The sequence below is a fragment of the Cupressus sempervirens genome, chromosome 10 (assembly GCF_028749045.1).
Source record: "Cupressus sempervirens isolate cs-2001-9-10 chromosome 10, ASM2874904v1, whole genome shotgun sequence".
NCBI lineage: Eukaryota > Viridiplantae > Streptophyta > Pinopsida > Cupressales > Cupressaceae > Cupressus > Cupressus sempervirens.
This window is the reverse complement of record NC_143127.1, coordinates 414,434,653-414,453,713: the sequence shown is the minus strand read 5'-3', so window position 1 is coordinate 414,453,713 and position 19,061 is coordinate 414,434,653. Positions and strand designations below refer to the sequence as shown.

At 36.0% G+C, this 19,061-nt stretch overlaps 1 non-coding gene and 1 pseudogene across 1 annotated transcript; both read left to right on the top strand.

The window, feature by feature from the left end:
• The first annotated feature begins 598 nt into the window (after positions 1-598).
• Positions 599-672, top strand: TRNAV-AAC (transfer RNA valine (anticodon AAC)). Its single transcript has one exon. It is a non-coding gene; the product is annotated as a tRNA-Val (tRNA).
• A 615-nt stretch (positions 673-1,287) lies between these two features.
• Positions 1,288-2,940, top strand: LOC149534465 (putative E3 ubiquitin-protein ligase ARI8 pseudogene; annotated as a pseudogene).
• The last annotated feature ends 16,121 nt before the right edge of the window (positions 2,941-19,061 follow it).

Below are 19,061 nucleotides of genomic sequence, written 5' to 3'. Positions count from 1 at the left end.
TTTTGCTCGTAAGAAGCTTTGAAGCTCTCCTTTTCGGATCTGACAATTTTGGAATCTTTCTTCCGCAACCTAGCAGCCTGGGCTTCCACGCAGGCAAACTTAGTGAGCCACTCTGCCTCTTCATAGCTGCTTCTGGGGAATCTGTATCGCAGTGATTCTAGAATGAAAGCAGATGAAGATTATAGAGGCTTCCATAATAAGCTTCCGAAGTTGGGAAGTCGTGATTGGCTTTCAGACAGGAAAATTAAAAAAAAAAATTCCGGGAAGAATCTAGATTTTGTGAATAAGAAGCTTTTAAGTTGTCAATTTTAATGCTGCCGTTGATTTTTTTAAAAATTTTGGTTTCAAATTCAATTTTTTAAATTGTTCTTTATTAATATATATGTAATCATTAGTTAATGACATGTTGTTTTTCATTTTTTTCTTATCAGACATACAGAGAGTTGAACTACGTGCCAATGAGGTGATTGTAAAGAAACTAGGCTCCCCACATTATCTAGTAAAGATCAGACGCTATTTTTTCTGCAAAGCATTCAACATTCCAAATCAGCTGTTTTATGTTTGAAAAATATAATTGTTTCAAGCTACTAAATGTACAGGTGCCGTGGTGTAGTTGGTTATCACGTCAGTCTAACACACTGAAGGTCTCCGGTTCAAGTCCGGGCGGCGCCAATTTGAACTCGTCGACCTTTTCTGACAACTATCTTCATGCGCGTCATGATTCCCTCGTATGGAATTTGTATTATGCTATTTACTATGATCGTATTTAGATCTGATATTATAGGGGCACAGCTTTGACTGAATACTCTCTGCGAATAGATTTTGGATACAGGTGACTGAGAAACAAAATAGTTTGTTGTTGTAACACAATGCATTCCATCACAACAAAATAAACAAATTGTACCTGGTAAGAAATCAACGGAAGGGTATCCGTTTAAATCCTACACATTTTAACGGTTAGAAAATAGAGCCATTTAATCAATAAATTCACAGGCAAAAGAATGGTCAAATAAAGATATCTTTTAGGATGTGTATTTTGAGAGAACGGGTTTAAGTTTGACTATAGGTGCAAGCTATATTACAATAAGCATAGCATTATAATGGGTCTAATGATTACTAAAATTACTGATCGTAAAAATTTAATATGAAAAGATGTGTTTGAAGAGACGTGCTTTTAAGAAAAGCAATAAGTGGGGCATGTAATCATCTGTGTATGCATAATTGATTTGCTCTGCAAAGGACGGGTTTGAATAGAAGCAATTCAAATACAAGTCAGACACTCGCAAGATGGAGTACGGTGCACAGAATTACAGCTATGCTTCCTCTACTGGTCGCCAAGGCTCGGATTATAGTGCACATGCAATCTATTTGCAAGAGAAGAGTGACAGCAAGAGCAATTGCTGTACAGTAATAAGCCCACAAGACATCAGTGAACGACAACAGAACGCCATCGACTCTGTTTCTTCCTTATGCTCTTTATCCCCCTCCGACTCCAAAATCCTCCTCCACCATTTCAAGTGGAAAGTTTCAATTTTGCTGGATGAATGGTTTATGGACGAACAAAAGCTGCGAAAGGATTTAGGGCTGTTTGAGAAAGCGAAAGCTTCAGTAAAAGAGTTGAGGGCTGAGGAGGAGCAGTTATACTGCTCCATCTGTATGGAGACCCTCTCCATTTCCGAGATGAAAGCTCTTGGTTGTGCCCATTATTTCTGTAATGAATGTTGGACAAAGTACATTGAGATTTCAATTAGGGAAGATGGAATGGGGTGTCTCACTTTGAAATGTCCACAGCCAAAATGTGGGGCCGCTGTAGGTGAGGACATTGTGCTCTGTTTAATTACAGATGAACAGGACAGAACAAAATATGAGCGGTTTCTTGTTGAATCATATGTTGGGCAAAACGAAAGAATCAAATGGTGCCCTTTTCCTGAATGTGAGTATGCTGTGGAATTGCAAAGTGGAATCACGGAAAGCTATGATGTGACCTGCAAATGTTGTTATAATTTTTGCTGGAGTTGCTCTGAAGAGATGCATCGCCCTGTAGATTGTGATACGGCTAGAAAATGGGTGTTGAAGAACAGGGACAATGCAGAAACAGAGAATTGGAAAATTGTGAATACAAAGCCGTGCCCCAAATGTGGGCGTGCAATAGAGAAGAATGAAGGGTGCATGCATATGACATGTGTGGAACCATGCAAATTTCATTTTTGCTGGTCATGCCTTGGGGATTGGCAAGGACATCCTTATTTTTATGCCTGCAACAGATTTGAAGTTGATGAACAGGGGACACAGAATCAGAAATCCGAAACGGAGGAAGAGAAAATAAAGAGGGAACAGAGGGAGGCCATTAAACAATCCTTGGACAGATACAGTCATTATTATGAGCGATGGACAGCCCATGAAAAGTCCAGGGCAAAAGCAGAGTTAAATGTGAAGCATGCTGAGGATTTCCCGATGAAACAGTTGGCTGACATACAATTCTTACCAAGATCACATGTTCAATCAGTGAGAGATGCGTGGGCTCAGATTGTTGAATGCGCAAGAGTGTTGAAGTGGACATATGTCTATGGGTATTATCTCGCAGAAAATGAAAATAAAAGCGGCTACAAGGAATTGTTTGAGCATACCCAAGCTTCTGCCGAATGTCATTTAGATCAACTTCAGCAGTGTGTTGGGAGGGAGTTGCAGGTTTTTATTGAGAGCGAAAAGCCCGCAGAAGAATTTAATGAATTTCGAGTCAGGCTTGATACCCTCACAGATGCCACTGGCAGCTATTTTCAGAACCTTGTCACTGCTATCGAAAATGAAGCGAAAGAAAAGTAAAATACTTTTTAGTTCTGCCTACGCCACCAACTAATGGAATCGTTTGGTGCAAGCAAAATTATTTGACTTTTTAATTAACCAATCAAACGAAAAAATTAAATTTTACTGAATAAAATATAGTGTTCATTAATTAATATCTATTTTCAACAATTTAAAAAAATATTTTTTCTGAGTTCTCATTGGTCTAAGCAATCAAAGATCGGTTTTTGTTTATTAAAACACAATATTATAATTAAAACTTTCCAAAAAGAGAATTCTGAAAGATTCCAATTTGTTGATGAAACCTAGTTTTTCCATTCAAGAAACTCATATTCAAATACTCTACGTCTCCACCGCAATGCAAATCAGTGAGAAATTTCCTTTAAATACGCCTCGCTCTTGCCAACTCATGGCAGGTTGCCAAAGAAAAGCTAATCAAAAGATTTATTTTCACGTGGTGTTGCCGCAAATGGTGATCTTGTAACAGAGCCCTATTTTCCAATGCGTTATGGTCCTTTCCAGGGATTGTGACACTATGTTTTCAAAAATTTATGATTACAAGCAATCACGTGGCATTATATCTTTGTGGGGCACGGAGAAAGAATCATAGAGGTCTGGAATTCGAGTTTTCTTGCAGCGCTTGGAAGCTCTTCTTAGGTAGTATGGATTATAATGAGGGCAAAAGAAAATGTTTCTATTTGTTATAGGAATGCCTTGTGTGTCATTCCTAATCTTATGCTTTAGTTTTTGTGTTGTGCTTGTGCTTTTGTTTCAATGCATATTCAGGCAAAATATATTAATGATCTTAAATTTAGGCTTCTTTCTTCTTACTCCAAGCCAATAATGCTTAATTTCAAATAGTTATTCGGTGAAATCGATCAAACTAAAAAACACCGCAGCCACATATTGATCCCAAACCCGGCCAAACTCATCTCAAATCCAAAGCTCACATATATGTGATCTAGGTGGGAATAGGGTTAGCCAACTTTATTTCTATTTATGGAGACCTTGAAAGTACCCAATTGGGTGAGGAGAGAAAAAGAAGTGGGGAAAGGGCATTGTAGAAAGTTTTTAGAAAGATTTAGATCATGCAATCCTAAAATATTTCCCACGGATGTCGGAGTGTAGCTCAATAGTTGGTCTCCACAATCCATATTGCTTTGATAGATAACCTTTCCCTTTCAAAGCTCTTGGAACCAATCTTCCTTGTGAAATCAGAGAGATTATGTAATTAGTTGACAATGTGGTTTATTCACAATGAACAATTAACAACATTAATTTATTTTTAAAAGTGTTAAAGTCCAAAGCATACATCTTCAGATCTCACCTCAGCAACTCAATCAAATATGAAAAAATCAAATCCAATCAAGCAAATGCATAAATGGAAGGAGTAGAGAAATAAAGGAGAAAAATAGGACTGAACTCTCTACAATACCACACGATGGGAAGCTCCACGTTGTATGTCTATGTTGTACCTGCTATCAAAAATCTAAAGGACAAATGCCAAATGTGCAAGCATGTGGACTATTTTTATTGCCTAAATAAAAAGATCAACCAACATGTCGTTCTAGTTATAATGACTTGTCATCCTCTCTCTTCCCGATGACAGACATGTTTACTCCATGAGTATGTTATAAAATGGAGGTCGATTAGTGAATGGGAGGTTTCTTAGTCAAATAATTGTATATCCATTTTAATCCTAAATTTCTTTTTCTTGAATTCCACGTTTAAAGGGATTTTATTATTATGTTGAAGGCATACCTATACTGAAGTGAATGATCTCACTTTTGGAATCAATGACTTATAACATATAATGGGTGTGCAAGATGATCAAAGCCATTGTGATTGTTAAATTTTTCCAATTTCTCATTCATTGGTTTCTTGGTTTAAAATGATTTTGAATAGTGACAATATGGGAAAACCATGACACCAAAACATTCTGTCGTTGATGAATTGTCTCTGACGGGAAGACACATAATGGGTATGTGCAGGATCATGGTGTGCCAAAAAGTGGCGATGTGAAAAAAAAGGAGTTTGAAGACACCTAAAAGCGCTTCAAAATCCGCTCTGACTTTTTTCACCTATCCAGGAACCAAACCTGGAAGGTTAAGCCGAGCCTTATTGGATATCCGATATCATATCGGATATCCAATTTGATATCGGATATCCGATAATATCGGATATCCGATTTTAAATCCAATATCCGACTAATAATTAAAATCATAATAGTATGATATATTATTTAATATTATTATTATTATTTTATATTATATATTATTATATTAATATTATTATTATTATATTAATATTATTAATATTATTTTATATTATATATTATTTTATATGATATATTATTATATTATTATATCAATAATAATAATATTAAATAATATATCATACTATTATATTATAATAATATTATTATTATAATAATTATTATACTATAATATAATAATATTATTATAATTATTATTATACTATAATATAATAATATTATTATTATAATAATAATTATACTATAATATAATAATAATATTATTATTATATTATAATCGTATAATATTATACTATAATAATAATATTATAATAACATATTATATTATAATAATATAATTTAATATTTCATATATTATAATATATAGTAATGTAATATAATATATATATATATAATATAATATAATAATAAAAAGTAATATCTTATAATATAATATATAATAAAAAAGTATAATATATTATAAATTATAATAATATAGTATAATAATAATATTTTATATTATAATATATAGTAAATTAATATAATAAATATAAAATATAATATAAAAATATATAAAATGTAATATATATGTTATATTATATATACTGTCATATCGGATATCTGATACCTGCGCATGGATTAAACACAAAATCACAGACCAGCGGCCCTTATTTTCACGCGAATTTGGGCCAGTCGGATCGAATATCAGATACCAAATCGGATATCAGATAGCAAATCCGATATCGGATATCAGGTATGTTTCCCCCCCCCCCCCCCCCCTTGACTCGTTTTTAACCTAAATTTAATAGATTTTAACATGATTTTGTTTGTTTTAGTTGAATCTAGGGTTTTTTTGACAAAAATGGTTAAAATTTAGATTTTTTTTTAATATATATTACGTTTTGCAATTCAATAGGAATGGTTGATCAAAATGATGACACTGAGGCAGGGAATAATATTCCTCGCAACCCACCACCAAATGATCCAGTATCCCCACAAAACCATCCACCAAATGATCCTCTACCTCCTCAAAACCCTCCTCGAATCGAGGATTTGATAAATGAAAATCTCACTGAGTTGAGAGGTTTGCATAGAACATACAATAATGTACCTGCACTAGCTCCTATGTTATCCACATTAAACACCATAGTGGATAACATTGAAACCCTTACAAACCAACAAAATGCCGCTCTTCATTGGCATGATGAAATGCACCAGATGTTTGATGATGGTTTGGATTATGATGAGGTCGTGGCCCTCAACATAACCAAAGACAATTTGGCAAGCCTTTTTGCTAACCCAAAAACGAGTATACCAGTTGACCCAAAAAAAACCAAACTATCGATTAAATGGTGCACAAATGATGCCATACGTGCAAATTTTTGGGACTGTTGGTGGATGGTCTTTGATATCCCTCCACATGGCAATTTAGACATACCATTTTATTTCCTTAGAAAATTATATGCAGAATTTGTGTTGAAACTTAAAGTGAACTATTGGAGCATGAAGCCCAACATGGGCTTAGGACTAGGAGCTCCTCAGGATAGACCCTCTTCCTAGCGGAAAAAACTTGGCACTTTTGTCCCCCCCCCCTGATATCTCCCCCCCTCCTCGAGTGTAGCATCCAAATATTATGGTAGAGGCTAGCTCTCAAACCATCAGAGCCATTCATAGGCTGAGTAGCCTAATGATATCTCAGACTAGGTCAGTCCTGCCTCCTCGTGTTGATGATGTTGGTGCCAGTTCATCATCGGCTAGCTCATCACACGTTTGTGTGCCTCATACTTGCATTACATGCAAGAATATTTGCCTGGGTCCCATAGGTGATCTTCCTGAGTATCATTTTGTATTAGACGAGGATACACCAGACGCACGTGCAGAGGCTACAAACCCTGATGCGAGAGAGGAGGGGAATGCAAAGGCATGGAATCCTTCGGTGTCGGTACGTGTATACATTTTTTTGTTATGACATATGTGATTTAAAGTTAATTTTTATAATAGAGTAATTTTAATTTTTAAGCCATACTGACTTTTACATGTATGTGATCTTCATTCATGTTTAGCTGATGACCGAGGAGGAGCTAAGACAGATAGATGATGCTACACTCTCGGCCATTTCATTTGGCCTTGAGACATCTATGGTACATTATGTTGTGTTCGCAGTTCTTTTTTCTATTTGATATTGTAGCATATATGGTTGCTAATCTTTCTTTTATCTTGCAGATACCACCTGCCTCGGGGGGACAAAGTGCGGGGGGTGAGCCAGCATGCATTGACAAAGGAAAGGTAATTAGATGTTTTCTAATTGATTAAATATTGATGCATTCTTGTAAAATGTTTGTGGTAATCTCATTTAATTACATTATTTATTGTATATAGGGTGTGGCTACTGGCGATGAGCCTGTACAGATTTAGTGTCCTAGATCATCAGGGATTTTCATTCGCACATAGAGCCCCATTGTATGTATAAGTATCATTTATTTTTTATTTTTTTAATTGATGCAGAGGAAAGTATGATTGTTGTTCTATACAATTTCTGTGATTTTTTCCGTACCAATAATGATTCATGTCTTGCATATGTTCATTACAACTTAAATAGGCTTATATGCACCTGTCCAACCGACCAAGTTGGTTACAAAGGTTTATTTAATCAAACAAATACCAAATTACTACTTTCCCTCCAAAACTAATATGACCGTTTGAATTTGATATTCAAATTTCAAACTATAGTTTTATGCATTCCCTAACTTTCTAAACTATTCCATTGACTCAAAATTGGTCATATGGATTTATTAAATGCAACTAAGTAAATTTCCAGAAAATTGAAGTTTTTATTGTTTTTTCTTCAAACCACCATACACTCAGATCTCCCCCTTTCAACTGAGATCACATATGACATATATAAAGGTCTACATGACCGTTGGAACAACCATATAGGCATTCCCAACCATAAAACAAACAAACAACCACTTTTTGCTAATATTGTTTAGACTCTAAATACCCTATTCTAAGGCCTTTTGGTCCCATGGAGTCACTTGGTTTATAACCACACCAAAATGCTTGTGGGCCTTACATGTGCCTTTATTACAAAACATAGACCAACTTGTAAAATATGGACCAAACCTTTATTCCAACTTCCTAATCTACTTGAATCCTCGCTTTCATGGAGTGGCAAGGTGTCCGGCAACAGAGATACTTGTTCCCCCCTGCCACATAGGTTAGGTGCCCTGCACCACCTTTCCTCTCTCTCATTCTGAACACTAGTCCACCAAGCGAGTGATGTTCCTCTCAGTCTTGCTGTTGCTACTTTTACCTTCTTATCTGCCTCTATGTCTTCAAGATCAAAGTAGTTCTCAAGGGCCTCTATCCACCCTAGCACTTCTTCACTATCCATTTTACCCTGGTATATTGGAAAATCAATATGGTTCTTCCCACCATTACCTTGTACTGCCTTAATGATTCTCATAAATCTCCTTTCTTCAGGATCATCTATTGTCTCATGCTCTTGCCTTGCATTACCAACCTCTTCTTCTTCATGGTTCTCTCCATGATTTCTTCCTCTAACCTCTTCTCCTCTAGGTTCTTGCCTTTCCTTTTCTAAGGATTCTATCCTTGCAATAAGCTTCAGTCTCTCTCTTCTCATCTATCTTTCTTCCCTCACTCTAGATGCTTCAAGTTCTCTCCTCTCTCTTTTCTCTTTTGCCAACTCTTCTCGCAATTCTTCAAGTTCTCTAGCCATTTGATTTTTAGGAGGCATTTTGACAACAAGTTTTCTTCCTTCCCAAGGGCCAAGTCACTGATTCTCTTTCTTTCCTCACCAAGAAATCTCTGGACACCACTTATGTACCTTTCAACTCTGGGATACACAAGGAGGAATTAGACACATCAAGGCTTCAACAAAGGGACCAACACACTAAGGATTTTCAATATTATAGGTCTTGGTCACACTCCTAAACAGCCAAACTTCAAAACCCTCCTTAAAATGGCTTAAAAACCAGGGCCTGCTTGTTCAAACCCCAAAACTCAATTCTAGAACGTTTTGACTTGTCTAATGACAAGATATGATCATGACAACCTACATGAACCTATCAAATGACTCATCTACCATATGAATTCCTAAAATCCTATCTCATGCCCAATTACAAATTTCTTCCACATATGAGTCCAACATTATAACTTTGTATGCTTCCATGAGCCATGATTGGTGCAAGGATTGCCCAATTGACTTCAAGAGATGTTCCATGACCTCTGTAATGCCTTGGATCTTCAATGTTCCCCTGATGAGCATGGGATGCTCTTGCATCACTTATCTTCATAAATAAATTCAAAACTAATTTTCGTGATATTAACAACTACTATTTTGTATCTCATAGGAGACTCCTAGTGCACATGAGGTTCGACGGGACAGTTATGCAGATTTGATGACGCAACCACTCACTCCTGAGGAGGAGCCTAGAATAGTAAGTTTTAGTTTGAATTCATGATTAAATATGTTATAAATTTAGCATGCTATGAATTATAATGTTATAGTTTAAATTGTAGATTCATTTGACAAAGGTATTTGAACATATATAGCCCACAATCACAGATGTACTAGCATTGCTGAGGGCATACGAGAGGACTCCTGACCGGCGCAGGAGATCGACAAGAGAGGTATTTATTATGAAATTTTGATAGTATTAATCTCCAATATGGAAAATATCATTATGCATTTGAGTAATTCAATGTTAGATACGTAGAATCATATAAATTTAGTAGTCTAACTTTGGGTTTTCCTTTTTTGTTTATGTAGGAGGCATTCGATCCACCTAGTGCAGCGAAGAGGCTGCATTTTGATCATCCACCAGCACCCTAGGATAGTATAGTTTTCGTAGGATGCATCATGAGACATTTTGAGATGGCATATGCCACATTGTATACAGAAACATTGATATTATACACATTATGATGGCACGATCAGCCACATTTTGTATATGGATCTATGTATTTTGATATATATATATATATATATATATATATATATATATATATATATATATATATATATATATATATATATATATATATATATATATATATATATATATATTGAGTACTTTGTCTATGGATACATGATCTTTGGTATATATTTTTGTAAAATTTTTTCTATGGATACATGTATTTTGATATATATTTTTGTCATTTACGTGCACACTGATATACATATTAATTTAGTATCTAGTATTGTTCAATTTATCGTGGATCATGTGTCATGCCCTAAATTTTACTAGTAAAAACACAATAATTTTTAATTTTTTTTGTAGCTTATGAAGTCGCATAAGAAATTACATATTTTAAAACAAGGTTATCATTGAACAGGAGTTCAAGACTCATGTGAATAGTGTGAAGGTGTTAACATTTTAGTCACAGGTGGTTTTCAAATAGATTGGATGACAGTCTAGTTCAAGTTAGCGTCACGAGTCAAATGAGCAAGTTCAAGATACAACACTCATAAATTAGTGAGGTAATTCATATCCTAACAAGCCTTTGACACTAATATTCTATTAGGGTCTGTCGGTTGTATCATATGGACTAGGTTGTGATTCTAGCATGTAAGGGAAGGGGTTCAGAATTACTTATTATCCTCATTACCAATGTACACACATTCATTAATCATTACAATATATATTAATGTGACAATTACTATATTACTATATCCTTATTATCTATCAACATTGCTTCCTCACCAAACTAGCACTCACTACAGTTTTCTAAACACAAAAATTACTATTTCAATACATAAATCAAACTCACTCTAACAAAAGACAATTACTAACTATCTAGCTCATCAACTACTAACTAATCTAGCTACATTGCCATGCTTTTACATTTACTATTTTAATTACTATAATTACTATACTATTACATTTACTTTTTACATTAAATTACATCTAACTATTCACCATAAGCTCACTTTCTCACTATCAATATTATTATTATCAAAGCATGTTAAGATTCAAAGTAGTTTCATAGTACGAATTAGTAAGCACATAAAATGAGGAACTCTTAGTAAGTCTAAGGGCCAATTCAAAGTACTTAACTCAATAATAATTCACGATCTGTATTTAAACACATCCTACTACACCATCATATTGAGTGTGTCAATTTAAATTTGTTAGATGAATTGTTTATGCAAGGATTAGGTGCAAGCGTATAAATAAGGTTTGTATATAACATACCTTGTCATTCTAACATAAATGTATCAATGTATCAATGTGCTTTATTGACTAGATAAAACTAGATTTGAGTTATTATTTTAATCCACCATCCATCCTTATCCTTGATTCTCCAATCCCATCATCTCGACAACTTACTTCATATTAAAACCCTATTATATGTACATCCAATCAATCTTGGCTTTTATTTTATTTTTGAGTTAAATATTTAAATTTTTCATATTCTCTAACATGCACACTAATATACCTTTATTTATTTAATTACTAATTTATTATTTGAGTGTTGGATGTGACTTAGAGGTCACAAGATTGTAATGTGTACCATTCTGTCACTTAGAAAATATATTAGTCTAGGACACTCATTAGTCTCTGTATGCTATTATTATTTTTATTTTTATTTTTATTGGATAGCAGTCTAGAATCTGGGAATATTCTTTAATATTTTATTGCTCTGTATTAAGGAAGGGATTTATTTGCCTTTACCATACATTTTCTAGAGAGGAAAATGCATGCCTACAGCAATGTATCTCATAGATTTTATTATGCCTTCTCTTACAAAAAACTTCATTTTGTTATATCATAAAATTAATTTGATGATTTTCTTGCTTAGAATTGCATTAAGCTTGGTAATTAAAATCAATGTTATCCATGCATGTGATATGAACATAAAAATTTCCTTCCAAATTATTGAGTGCACAACAAGATTGTAAGCAATCTACTAAGTTTTAAATTTATACAATCAATGGTATCACATAACATCTATGGATTGTTATTATCAACTAGTCATTTACAATACCACAAGGAGAAAACTTTCTTTCACATTTTCAAATGATAACAATGATGTCAAAGCAAATCTGTGACTCGTACCAATGCTTTCATTACAATATAAACTCCAAATGAAACATGCATATACAACCTTATCAATTATTTCTTCTACACGTACATTAGGTAACAATGATACAATCTCCTTCCATCACAATGGGGCAACATAAGGGACTTTTCAAAATCATAAGGAACATGGACATTGAAAGATATGGACAATGAGTAGCATGAACATTGTCCAACATGATCGTTGAGAACATGAACAAGCTGGTGAATCCTCCTTCACAAATGAGGGCACAATGTCAAGTTTTCTCATCCAACATCAATCTACAAGATGATCATTCCAAGCCATTTCCATTTCTCCCTTGGACACAAATCTGCATATGCAACACAAAAAAATAACAAGGACCATGAGTGCTTTCCACCCAACCATAGGCCTCAAAGAGACCACCCCCGCGCTAGGGAACAAGGCTCAAACTGGGATACACATACAATCTTTCAATGCATAAACATTACATTTCAAACTTGAACAATTTCCCCCCAAGACTATTTCAAAATGGCTTCACAGATGGAACCATAAACATAGGGTGAAGGTGTGTTCTAAAATGGAGACTTTCCATACCAAACCATATTTGCAATAAACAATTTTCATGCCCTCTCGGGGCTATCATAATTCACCAAATTTCATACCCTCTCGGGGCTATCATAAATGAACCATTTAATGCCCTCTCAGGGCCTCCACATTTCCTCCTCCAAACCCACTACCATCAGCTGTAACTCCTCAAACTTCCTTTCTACACCATACTTTCTTTATCACCCCTAGCAAGATATGAAATGTTATGGCATACAATGGAGCCCATACTCCAAGGTTCTCAATACATTTTTCAAACCCAACTTAAGCCCTTCACCCTGGACTTCTCTTCCCTTCCCACAAGGGTGAGTGTAAGTCCCACGCCCATAACAATACTCAAGCACAAAAAAAGAAAACAAAACCAAGTAGAAATAAAACAAGAAATTTTCAAGAGCACATCACATTTTCACAACACAATATCAACACTCATAACACAACAAGGAAATAGATGAAATCCAAACCTCATACTCACAATACTCCACACAATACAACAAGATGCACAATGGTGTCACACTAATCTACATGGAATGAACACCATTGAAGCACTCACATGAATGCTACTCCACAATGCAATGCAATGCATACTCCATTGATAAACTCCACACTTGCATATTTTCTTAACCATGCTAAAAGAAAGAAATGGAAAAGAAGCAAGTTTGAGATACCAACCTTGGTCCAAGCTAGGGTAAGGATAGTTGTACTAGAGCTCCCCTAATCTCCCTCCAAAACCTACGTGTCTCTAAAATTAGAGAGTGGGCAAACACCCCACTAGTTTGGCCAAGACCCTCTAATAAAGCCTTCCCACTAACTTATTTTAGCAAAAACACTAAGCCACTCCATCCTTACGAACTTGTCTCCTCTAACGGTTCATCAATAGCCCTCACGAGTTCTAAGTTATGACCCTCGAAGGATCGACCTCAAAATGCACTTAGAGCACCTTGAAGACTCCTCGGTACGGGGTGGCCACAAATGATGGATGGTCTTTGTGGCTAGAGCAAGGGTGTGAATACGGTTCACCTGCCCATCCGAAGCTAAAGGCACTGACGATTCGATGCCAAGATCAACAGTTTCAAAGTTACGCTGTGGTGCACCTATGAATTGGGGCACACTGCGAGTTTTGGCATCGAGCAAGATCATTGTGCTGAATCCAAATGGAATGTGATCTCTCAAAAATGAGATAGGTTATTTTAGGCCTCAGGATCACCATCCTATAGCATTTGACAGTTCATCAATAGCCCTCACGAGCTCTAAGTTATGACCTTCGAAATATCGACCTCCAAATGCACTTAGAGCACCTTAGAGACTCCTCGGTACGAGGTGGCCGCAAATGATGGATGGTCTTCGTGGCCAGAACAAGGGTATGACTAGGGTTCACTCGCCCATTTGGAGCTAATGGCACTGATGATTTGATGCCAAGATCAGCGATTTCAAAGTTACGCTGTGGTGCACCTATGAACTGAGGCACACTGTAAGTTTTGGCATCGAGTGAGATTGCTGTGCTGAATCCAAATGGAAAGTGATCTCTCAAAAATGAGATAAGTTATTTTAGGCCTCAGGATCACCGTCCTGTAGCATTTGAAAGTTCATCGATAGCCCTCACGAGCTCTGAGTTATGACTCTCGAAAGATCGACCTCCAAATGCACTTAGAGCACCTTGGAGACTCCTCAGTACGGGGTGGCCGCAAATGATGGATGGTCTTCGTGGATAGAACAAGGGTGTGACTAGGGTTCACCCACCCATCCAGAGCTAATGGCACTGACGATTTGATGCCAAGATCAACGGTTTCAAAGTTACGCTGTGGTACACCTATGAACTAAGGCACACTGCGAGTTTTGGCATCGAGCGAGATCGCAGTGTTGAATCCAAACGAAATGTGATCTCTCAAAAATGAGATAGGTTATTTTAGGCCTCAGGATCACCATCCTGTAGCATTTGACAGTTCATCAATAGCCCTCATGAGCTCTGAGTTATGACCCTCGAAAGATCGACCTCCAAATGCACTTAGAGCACCTTGGAGACTCCTCGGTACGGGGTGGCCGCAAATGATGGATGGTCTTCGTGGCCAGAACAAGGGTGTGACTAGGGTTCACCTGCCCATCTGGAGCTAATGGCATTGACGATTTGATGCTAAGATCAACAGTTTCAAAGTTACGCTGTGGTGCAACTATGAACTGAGGCACACTGCAAGTTTTGGCATCGAGTGAGATCGCTGTGCTAAATCCAAACGGAATGTGATCTCTCAAAAATGAGATAGGTTATTTTAGGCCTTAGGATCATCGTCCTGTAGCATTTGACAGTTCATCGATAGCCCTCACGAGCTCTGAGTTATGACCCTCAAAAGATTGACCTCCAAATGCACTTAGAGCACCTTGGAGACTCCTTGGTACGGGGTGGCCGCAAATGATGGATGGTCTTCGTGGCCAGAACAAGGGTGTGACTAGGGTTCACCCACCCATCCAGAGCTAATGGCACTAACGATTCGATGCCAAGATCAGTGGTTTCAAAGTTACGCTGTGGTGCACCTATGAACTGAGGCACACTGCGAGTTTTGGCATCGAGCGAGATCGCTGTGTTGAATCCAAAAAAATGTGATCTCTCAAAAATGAGATAGGTTATTTTAGGCCTTAGGATCAACATCTTGTAGCATTTGACAGTTCATCGATAGCCCTCACGAGCTCTGAGTTATGACCCTTGAAAGATCGACCTCCAAATGCACTTAGAACACCTTGGAGACTCCTCGGTATGGGGTGGCCGCAAATGACGGATGATTGTTTGAAGACTACTCCATGTGTCACTATCTTTCTTGGAAAAAAAAATTGCTTTTGAACATCAAGCTTGCAATATTATCAATTATTGTCAAACTTTTTCAACCAAGTCAAAACGTCAAATGCAAATATTTGTTTGCATTTTTTGCTAAGGGGAGTTTCATAAATTGACTTTGATTTTCTATGTCTCTAGTGCTTGAACATGCTTAAACTGGCTCTTTGGTCTTAGAGCTATTGGTCTTTTCTAACTTCATGGTCTATGATATGCATACTAAGAATTTCTTTCACTAAATGGTTTCCTTGATCTATTGACTACACTTAAATTTGTTCACTTGTCATCTCTCTTTCTATATGTTCAATACAAAGAGCTAGAAGAGACAAATAATCTTTCTTACCTTCATCTCTCTAAGCACATGATAGAAATCAATTCTATAATTGAGAAAAGGTTAGAGGAGAATATTGCATTCTTAAATTAATCTCCCTTAAGACCTTTACATACACACGAGGCATTCTTAAATTAATCTCCATGGAAGAAAATTTCATAAAACTAAAGATTCCATAGTGTTGAAACATAAAATCCAAGATCTCATTTATGATGGGATTGTTGATACCTCTAATGACTCATCCACTCATAGCCTTCATATCCAACTTCATATCATGTCATTATGCATGTGCTATCTTGCTTATTGGCTTTAATTGCTTATCCTACATGCTATCTTCTTTCATGGATTTCATGGCTTATCCCAAATGTGCTTCATACAACTTTTCAATATGAAAATCTTTCAAAACATTATACAATATTATGACTCTTTATGCTTTCAAATGCTATGATTGGTTGCAAAATGGAAGAAATCAAGTATTCTAATTGTTCATCCGTACTTTCTAGATTTTTCTTATTTGATTAGTTTGATAAAAATAGTTTTAATAATCATAATGTCAGCTTTATGTCAAATAAGGAAAAAACCAAATTTGTAATAAGATATCCGCATGCAATTATCTTTCATATAGTTATAAATGCTCTTAAAATTGTCGTTATAGCCTTGTATCACATGCAAATATGATTTGGAAGAACTTGTTCAATATCTTCCTCTTATAATTCCTTACAAAGAACCTACCAAAATACAAAAACCATATATAAAAAACTACACATTTTACATCATAATACATCATAAATTTTAGAAATTCTCCCCAATACCACCCCCCTCCAACTCTTCATGATGTACCTACATTCAAATTTCATACAAAAATTAGTAACTTATTGTATTAAACAAGATAATCATCAATTCATTAAATCATTATGAAGAAAATAACATAAGAAGTATATATACCTAGTCGAGTATTCCAATAGGGTCCTCTCTCTGTTTTAGGGTCTCCAACAAGGCTTCATGATCAACATTAGCAATAGTAAAAAGTTCTTTTACTTTTGGTCTTCCTTGATGCTTCTATAACTTTACATTTGTTGCTATAATAAGATGCGAATATATGAAAATTACTTTGTGCTTCTAATAGTCTTCGAATGCAGGAATTCCATTCCTTATAAGCATGTATGTCTGCAGCCATGTTCCAACAACAACCACTGAACCAGTAGGATATGTGAATCCATCATCATTTGTGATCAGTTGTGCAAGTTTTTTTTTGCCTCTTACACAACGTGCTAACCAATAATTGGATTTCTCATCATTCCCCTGTGGTGCAACTAATGCAAAAACATGTCTTGGCTGAAGTAGATTTGATAGATGGTTATGCTCAAGTGAACTTTCCATGTCATCATTTTTGATAGAGGGTATGATAGACAATGGAGTAAGATAATGTGGATCCCATGTGTCCACCCACTCACTTGACTCACAGTGATCCCAATCACACTGAAAACAAGTACGACAAAAACAAGCTAGTTGTCGTGTCCAAATGGTCCATGTACTAGAATTAGAGCTCTGAAATGAATGCATTTTTGATGAGTCTCTCACTGTAGCACAATCTGATCTATCACCTATGGACCCTTCCTCAACCAACCAAAAGAACCTGCGTACCACTGAATTAAGAATCCCCCCCTATGATAATGCTAAACTACACCAATCAACAATGCTACAAGCATCAAGAAGCTTTGTTTTTGAAATCTTCAGTTGCTCCTTAACTAGAGCTCTCTTCACACATGCCCCTGCTCCATCATGTTCCCCTTTTCCATGGTCGGACTCAAAAAAACTCCAAATATGAGGCACCCCTCTCTCTACGTGCATCCTACACAACCAATAAAACATGCGAGCATTCTTGAATTGACCTATATAGTTATCTGACCAAATGATATGTCTATCCATAGTAATTGCATGCTCGTGTAAGAAATCAAAAAAATTCTCAAAACAATGTTGCACAAACTCGTGAGAGTGAGATCTATCATCACTCATATAAAAATGATACTCTCTAATAATCTTTCGATTATCTTCCACACTATCAGGGGCATGTCTATATGTTATGTGAACAAAAATTGCAATCTGAATAGAGTTGTAATACTAAGATTGTGTCTCATTTTGAGGTTGCAATGTGTAGTTCTCAGCAAAATCAACAACTGATATAATAGTGCCAATGGGAAAAGTCTCCTTACACGTTCTAAATTATTGATCCAACCACTGAGACCTGTAACTATGTCTTGCATACTTGTAAAAAAGATTTGCCTTGAAATCTGAAATAAAATTAGCCACATTGATATCTTTTCTAACCAATTCACATTTAGAGCTCTCACTCCCACTCTTCAATGCGTATTTCACCATTTCATAGACCCTTTTTTTCACTATTGTCTTTCCAAGATCTTGTTCACACCCCTCATGGAAACATGTGTCAAACTTGGATAAGCCACCACATTTTGAACACTTCTCATTTAAGCAAGCATTTTTATAAAAGGAACAACCATCAACTCTATGACATAAGAGTTGATCTAACAAGTCTCTTGATGATTTTGGAAGCCCACTAGCCCCACAATCTTCCAACATTTCTTTACTATGCAAAGTATAATGGATGGAGCGTAATAGTTCATGGTGCATAGAAAACTCAACATAATATTTGCAACATGTATTTCGAATTTTGAGTGGCACACAATAAAATGGCTTCAAAGATTCAAAAGCCCTTTGTGATATATGAACACTTGGATGACTCTCTCTAAATTGTTTGAACAACATAGTTTGACTTACCTCCAAATAGTGTTTAGGATGTGGTGTGTTTGATGCCAATTCTCAACTTTAAGACATCTTTAGCATTGGGTGATACTCGTGAGTTAGAGTGCCAAAATTGTATAATTTCTTCCTTCACATCGTCAGATAGCTTCTTATCAAAACGTGGAAGTCTCCCACCAAATGCCCATGTTTCATTTTGAAGAGGATCATCAATTTTCTCTCGTCGACTAAGTGCTCTTCTCAAATTAGTACGATTTAGATTCAAATCAATACAAGTTTGTCTCACAATCTACCCTTTCTCAAATGATGACTTACCAAAGAGGTTGTAATAACCCTTCGAACAGCTCTATTATCCTTCTCTCTGCTATTTTTCCAAATGCTATTGAGAGCACTGAAAAGATTCTTCACAA